This window comes from Mercenaria mercenaria, chromosome 6 (assembly GCF_021730395.1).
Source record: "Mercenaria mercenaria strain notata chromosome 6, MADL_Memer_1, whole genome shotgun sequence".
NCBI lineage: Eukaryota > Metazoa > Mollusca > Bivalvia > Venerida > Veneridae > Mercenaria > Mercenaria mercenaria.
In genome coordinates, this window is record NC_069366.1 from 22,131,429 (window position 1) to 22,139,212 (window position 7,784).

General features: G+C 34.1%; 1 long non-coding RNA gene across 1 annotated transcript; it reads right to left on the bottom strand.

Annotated features, from left to right (window-relative positions):
* Positions 1-661: 661 nt before the first annotated feature.
* LOC128557969 (uncharacterized) lies at positions 662-1,575 on the bottom strand. Its single transcript, XR_008371522.1, has 2 exons — positions 1,058-1,575; positions 662-789 (listed from the first exon to the last, which is right to left on the bottom strand). It is a non-coding gene; the product is annotated as an uncharacterized LOC128557969 (long non-coding RNA).
* Between the last annotated feature and the right edge of the window lie 6,209 nt (positions 1,576-7,784).

Below are 7,784 nucleotides of genomic sequence, written 5' to 3' on the forward strand. Positions count from 1 at the left end.
TAGCGTCTCAAACACGCGATATTGGCGTTTTAAATTTTTCCACGGTATTTCAATTTAATGCTACGCCATTGAACAGAATTCATAAGGTATTTTTAAACGCAATTTCTGATTGGCCAATAGCGACACACCTCCGACAGAACCGCATCGTTTCGCACAAAAATACTCTGATATTATCGTATCGGTTTCAATGGCGGATAACACAATTGAAAGACCGACTGAAAAATAAAAAAGTAAATATCGCGTGTTTGAGACGCTACTGACGATTGTGAGTTGCCCTAGTTTATGTATTTATTTGTACTATTTAGTATTTTTTATTGAACTTGACCCTTACAAAGTTTAATGAAAATCCAACAAAAGACCATGAAAAAATGTTTAAAGGTATTTCTGTGTTTAGCTCTAGAGGACCCTAAAAGGGGACCATTGCGCGTTTTGAAACCCAGTAGGCATTTGACGTCGGTTAGACGTCTATAGACGTCGGACCCCGACGTCGGATTAACGTTGGATTTTGGTTGGATTTGCAAACCGTTTAGACGTCGGATCCTGACGTTGGCTAGACGTCGCAATCCGACCATTTTCCAACCTAAATTTAACCACTTTTCAACCAAAATCTGACCAAATTTTCAACGTAATTTGCAATCAAACAAATAATCAACACATGTATTTTATCATCTTTATTTCATATTACGGCGACGTAAGTCTAATACAATAAGTCCAAAAAGTAATGCAGTAATTGAAACTTTCAAGTTTCGTCATTTTTGCATGATTCTTCAACTCCGCCAACATTTCCACCTGAAATGTATAAAATTTGACAGTTTCATTATTTAACATATACAAATATACTAATGCTATTACTAAGAGCATAGTTAATACGTGCCAAACAAATATGTAATATTTTAAATTCTATGAAAAAATATTCTATAACTTCGTAAAATGTAATTAAATGAAATTGCTTTTTAAAAGTAACAAACAAAAATAAGTCAATTTTTTTTTTAAAATACGGAATATAAATCAGTATAACTTTTAAAATAAGTATAATGTTTAAAAATCTGTTACTCACGTTGCGGATCCGTCTCTTTGTGTAAAGTATTTATAAACTTGCTCTATCTTATCCCAATAAATATCAAATTACAGGAAGACTGTGTAAACCGATGCAGGCTTATCTCGCGAATGTGTGACTAATAGACATGTGTAGAAGAGAAAATCTGTGTGAATTTAGAATAATTTATACATGTGTATAGAATGCATTTTTATCTTGAACAGTTTAAAGTTCGTGAAAAAATCCGTCTCCGAAAATAGACAATCTCATGCGATATTGTAACATAATTAATATAATGTTTGTTGTGAGAATGAACTATTATTAATAAGCGCATGTCCAGGCCTATATGAAAACAAGTAAATATCTTTAAACTATACTAGCAAAATTATACCAGTTAGTTTTATAACTAAAAACATTTATCAGACTTTCTATCCAACCTAATTCCAACAGGTCGCCGACGTCGCGACCAAAAACCAACGTCTAACCAACGTCGGTACGACGTCAGGTTTTTACTGGGAACAAATTTGGAAATGACCTTATAATGGTGGTACAGACCAAGTTTGATCAAGATCCAACATGCTGTTCATAGCATAGGTCGTTACAAGCATTTTTTTCTAGTTTTAGCTCTAGTGGTCACCAAAAGGGGTAAAGTGCTACAAGCAGTAATCGTTAACGTCCGCCAATTTTGTTTCCCTATTGAAAACTAGGCAAATCTAACTTTTGATAAGTAACACAAGATATAACACCTAAGAGGTAATACGTAACACAAAATATGTCATACATAAGAGGTTATGCATAAAAACTAAGACAAAATGTCCCTAATAGGCTTCCGTATCCATTATCTATACTTCGTAATATGTCTTTTGTAACTTGTCTAAGCTGCATTAGGTATGAATCGGAAGTATATTTTAATTATATCAAAGTGAGTACAGGATTTCCCATTCAATTAGTTAATTGTCTAGAACATCAGGGCGTCTCAGGTTATACTATTTTACTGTGTTTCTTTGATGGTTATAATTAAAATCTGTAAAAATACCGTTTTTAGCAGATTTTTAGTTATGCAATGGCGGCCACTTTTGTTCTCTGTAATAACAGAAAATCAGACAAAATTCAGACAAATTGTTAAAACATAATTTTACAAAATCAATGAGTTTATACAAGACAGTATTCCGTAGTCTTATCTCAGCTTCTCGTCCACACCTTTATAATGACGTTATAATTAAACACCTCATCGAGGGCAACACCTAATGTGGTCGTGCATGTACCCACTATTTCTATGGACCACTATGCTTAATCACAGAACCTGCGATATTTTCCTACAAATGTGATAGAAACTTTGTTGGACATGTAAAACATAGTACAATTTATCACTGGCTCGCAAAAATCTAATTAGAAACAATACGGCACAGTTATCGAACAGTTCTTCGTTCGAAAACACTTATTTCAAGTTCATTTCATTTTTATGACTGCTTGCATGTAAGTAGATTTGTCGGTGACAAGTAAAAGTATGGCTATTATTCAAATATGTTACTACTAAAGTGATGTTATCACTTGTCATACTAACGTGACCACCATTTGTCGTGACCACTATCCAACATAAATAAAATACTAATTGAATCCCTGAGATTACGTCATGTCTGTGAAGAAAACAATTTGTCACATGGATAATTTAATCATGATTACTAGAAAACAGAATTTTCCAAAGGCAGTGTTCGCAACTTTGGTTTGAAATACTATAGCAGTATTTCATTTCGATATTTTTGTCTTTACATCCATCTTTGATACTATATATAGCAAGGAGTGTCAAGTCAGATTCACGTTGTTTCTCTCTAGATAACTCTTTTTAACTGAGAAAGCTCGAATAGCAGTTTTTTATACCAAGGACATGTGACTGAAAATAATAAAATATTACATGAGCATGTAACAGAATTAGAGAGATTGTAGAAAAAGTTTTATATATGAAGAATACCTTTCGATAACACTGTTTCTGTTTTCATCGTATTGGATACTTTGGACCAGAATCAGCGACTCCTACTCCTCTTCCGTTCTTGCAATATGGCAGCCAATATATGTTTAGCATTTTAGAAGGAACGGAGCATAGGTCGCAATCATAGATAAGGTCTTGTTTCAATTTCATGATATTTCAGAATGCGTATTTTGCAATAATCAATGACCTATACAATGCAAAACAACAGCTGTGATAAAGTAATAAAATCTAAAAGGAGATTCTTTTGAAGAAATGAAGCGGAATGATAGCAGACTAGGCTTGTCTGAGTTTGTTCTTGAGAGGTAATGAAATGTACGACGCCCCTCACCCCCACGGCACTGGCCTAATTGATATTTTGTTACAAAGATATCTGTAAGTTTGCTGTGTTTTTATTTATATCATGAGTCCCTTCGAGTTTCATAAAATAAAGGAGAACTTGAAAATATTTATAAAATTGAGAATGATGCACCACTTTTTGACTTAATGATCATTAACATATATGAATATGAGAAATACTTATACTAATTCACTTTAAAATAACTGTTTTAAAGGTTGTAAATGCATGTACATCAATAGAAAAATTGTAATATGTGAACTTTAATTTAGACATCGTGCTGGCAAGCTAAGTTTGTCCCCTTGTGTTTTGATGTACGGTTGAACAAAATAACAAATATATATGGGACCCTCAGTTTGTGTTAAAGAGACAATGTAATTAGATATTCTTTCAGCTATTTCCAACCCTTACTGTGCGTGATTTATTAAAGATAATAGGGGATTATTTTCATCGGTACTATCAATTGTGGTCTTAATCACAGATTTGGATGTCAAGCCAAGTTACAGCACGTGCTCACGTTTTAATTTAATAAAGGATTTCGTAGGCTTACTTAGATTTACATTGTTGGAGGCAAATAATGTCTTTAAGTAGGATGAATTAAATTGTTTGAAATACTTAACAAAATATGTGCGTTAGGGAAACAATCTTGTATGCTCAAGGATATAAGTTTCTTCTTGTCTCAAAAGAGCATTTTTCCTATCAAATTCTGTAAAAAATAACTTGTCCGGCAACAGAGGCCAAAAGTCTTACCGGTACTAAATTTACTCTATTGTCCTGCTCTTGAAATTTATAACCTACATATCGTATGTTTAAGCCAGAAGAGGCTATCAGCATTATTTGTACATATGTGGATAGCCCCTTCTGGGTTCCGACGGACGATATGCTTCTTCAGCTGCAAGTAAATTGTCAAATATATAACTAGACTGCTTCTCGCTTGTGCTCCAAAATGCATTTTTCAGCATTGGAAAAACCTAATTTATCAAAAGACTGTGTACATATTACGCTCACTCTAATGTATTATGTCCACATATCCCATCATCCAAAAACATCTGAAAAATACATGATAAATCTGACTGTCTCTCATGTTGCTAGTCCGAATAGGAGTACATTAAAAATCCTCTTACTTTCATCCGAAAATATCTCAGAAAGTTTTAACGTTCCTCGAAAATTCCAGTAATGTGGTAACTAATAATCTTGGATCTGATCAGAAATAAACCTGCTGCTGTCGAGACTGTTTCGTATTTAGATTTAGATTTTGCTAAATGAGGATTTATGTGTCTAATCTAAAATAGTCTAAAACTAGATTTTCAGACAGCAAAAGTCAATTGATTTACAACTCATTCCATTTCGTGTACCTCTGAATTGCACACCTTTTTTAATAAATATGATATTTTTTCTGCAGCAAATCGTTTTAATTCTGACGCATTTATATTTCTTAGAAAACAGTTACTTGGCAAAGCTTTTAACGAAAGTTTATATCCGTTTTTACCACAATTTCGTGTAAAAATCAACATCGATTTCCCCCTTTCAGTCATACATACATTAAAACGTCTTACTTCCGGCGTGTAATTATCCACGCTATAGATAGACTCAACACTGCTATTTTTATAGGGCATGTCAGGCTAGGGCATAGGGCATGTTCCAATTCTTAACTACAGAGTCAAATATGTAAATAGTTTTACTTATCGTTGTTTTCGTTAGTTATGCACTCTTAACTTCCAATAACCTGGTTTATCGCTTAAACACCGAATTCATAAGAAATCATAAGAAGTATTAGTAAAATAATACATATTCTCTTAAGTACAACCTAGGTAAGAAATGTCTGTTACGTAAGTATTCTGTTATTCATAAAAGAACTTAAGTAATTCTTGGTTAAGAAAAATCTTAAGTATGTTAAACTTATTTCGTTCGAAGTAATTTTTGTAATATTTACGCTTGAAAAGAACTAAATATAGTCATAAAAGCACGCGTCTCTCTTCGTGTCTATCTTCATTTAGTAACAGCAGTGCTTGAACCATTGTTTATCGTGTCTAAAGTGTCAAAAAGTCACAGAGGACCGTTTGGCCGTCAGATATTTGTTACTTGGCTTTCTTCTATAGCTGTTTTCTTCTCAACTCCGGAGTCAGACACTTAGGATTGGCTTGGCATTCCTTCACAATTAACCAATCAAGGTTATATTAAGAATCAACAATTTTTGTCAGTTTTTTTTGCGGATTATGAATAAGCTCTAGACTTTCTGCGATCTTTTGGAAGCGTCTCTCATTTCTAAGCGGCGAATAATTAGTCTGGTGCAAAATGACCATAAATTATTCTTTTACTTATATAACGGATAGACTTGGATGTAAATGAATATTCGCAAATAAATCAATCAAGAAATATTAAGAAAATTATTTTGCATTGCTCTTTAATTGACTATATCCGGTGTCCAGATCGTGACGATAAGAGAGAAATAACTTGTTTGTTAAAACAGTCTGGGGACTCAGGAGAAAATATCTTTGAATATTTTTATTGCATTATTTCTTATATGTATGCAGAATGTATCCTATACAGCAAATGCATAATCATTCTACATTTTACATTGAATTGACACACTCTTGAGCATGTAACATAAAATATATGGCAAGGCAATGTTCATTTTCTCCATTGTGCAGTTGTTTTCCTCCAGTTTATCTTTCTTTGTAATATCAAAATTTAACAAGTCCGAATGTCTGTTGAATTGGATATTATTTTGAACTCTCCTTTTTTGGTTTCACATCATTTATTCATTTATTAAGCTTTGCAAGTATACAAATTAGTGGTATCAGGCGTGCTTTTTCCACAGACACCTGTCTTATCCATTTGTCGGATTTCATAAAATTTCAGATGGATTAAGGTAACATGGTAGGCATGGTGTTACTGGAGTTTACAAAAAGCGTTTGACACTGTCAACCATAGTATCCTGTTAATGAAACTGAATGCCATAGGTCTAAGTTCTGATGCAATAGGGTGGTTTCAGTCTTACCTCTCTGATAGACAGCAATTAGTAAATGTATCTGGTGTTCATTCCAGACAGGCTCCAGTTACCTGTGGGGTTCCCCAAGGGTCCATCCTTGGGCCCCTTTCGTTCTTAGTTTATGTAAATGACATGTCAGCTATTGTTAATAACAAACTTTTATTATATGTTGATGATTCAGGTATTCTTGTCTCTGGAAAAGACATCTCACAGATTGAAACTGTTTTATCAAGCGAACTTGACATTGGAAGTGAACGGCTTGTTGATAACATGCTTTCGCTACATCTTGGAAAAACAGAGTCCATTCTGTTTAGATCAAAACCCAAGTTAAGGTCTCAATCAAGTTTGAATATCAGATGTAATGGTACAAGTATTAAAGGTACCAATTCAGTGAAGTACCTTGTTGCAGACTTGGACCAGAATCTATCTTGTGATGAAATTGCAAGATCTGTGGTTACTAAAGCAAATGCCCGTCTGAAATTTTTGTATCTGACTCTTCGCACCGAGAAAATGTTGGTCATGGCTCTAATTTAGTGCCACTTATTATGTTTGTTCTTTCTGGTATTTCAGTTTGACTAAATACTGGAAGAACGGGCTTCAAATTCCTCAGAACAAGCTTATTCGGTTTGTCCTTGGTCTTGATAGTATGTCTCATGTTGGTCTTGAGCAGTTTAGGTCCTTGAACTGGTTACCAGTGGTTAAAAGGGTTGAACAGTTAACTCTCTGTCATGTACATAAAATTAAGATGGGTAAAGTTCCTGAGTACATAAATGATAAACTTGTACCGCTTAGCTCCATACATGATCGATGCACAAGGTCTAGAGTAACTGCTTTCCCTAGTCAGGATTCCAGTGTTGGTTATTTGTACACTGATACTGGGCGTTTCTCATTGCCAAAGGTTGGAAGCTTTGGCAAAAAGACATTTGCCTTCAATGGTATTGTTTTGTGGAATCACATTCCCCGGGATCTTAGATATATTACTTGTCCTTCAAAGTTCAAACATGGCATCAAAATCCAATTAATGGCCAGTTAGTTTTCATACTTTCTTATTTCTTTTTTATCTAGTCACTTTTATGTTGTGCGCGATATATTTCTGTTGTTTTTTTTTCATACTGATCTCTAGGTGTCTAATACTTAATACTTGTGATAGTTATATGTGACATCAAATACTGTGAGAATACATCTGTGATACATTTGATTTCAAGATTTAATGTGCAATTTTATAGTTAAAACAAATACATGACTTTCTGTGTCATGCCGCCACTAACAGGGACCACATTGGGAATAAGGGGAATTTTGTTTCTCTTTTTTTTTTGTTATCCCTGGTATTGGTGTGCATTCATGGTTTACACTGTCCCGTGTCTTTTAAACATGGTGGGGGTAAGATAAGGGTTGGGTGCGCACCATAAACCGGTTTAAGCTCCCCAGTGGTGTA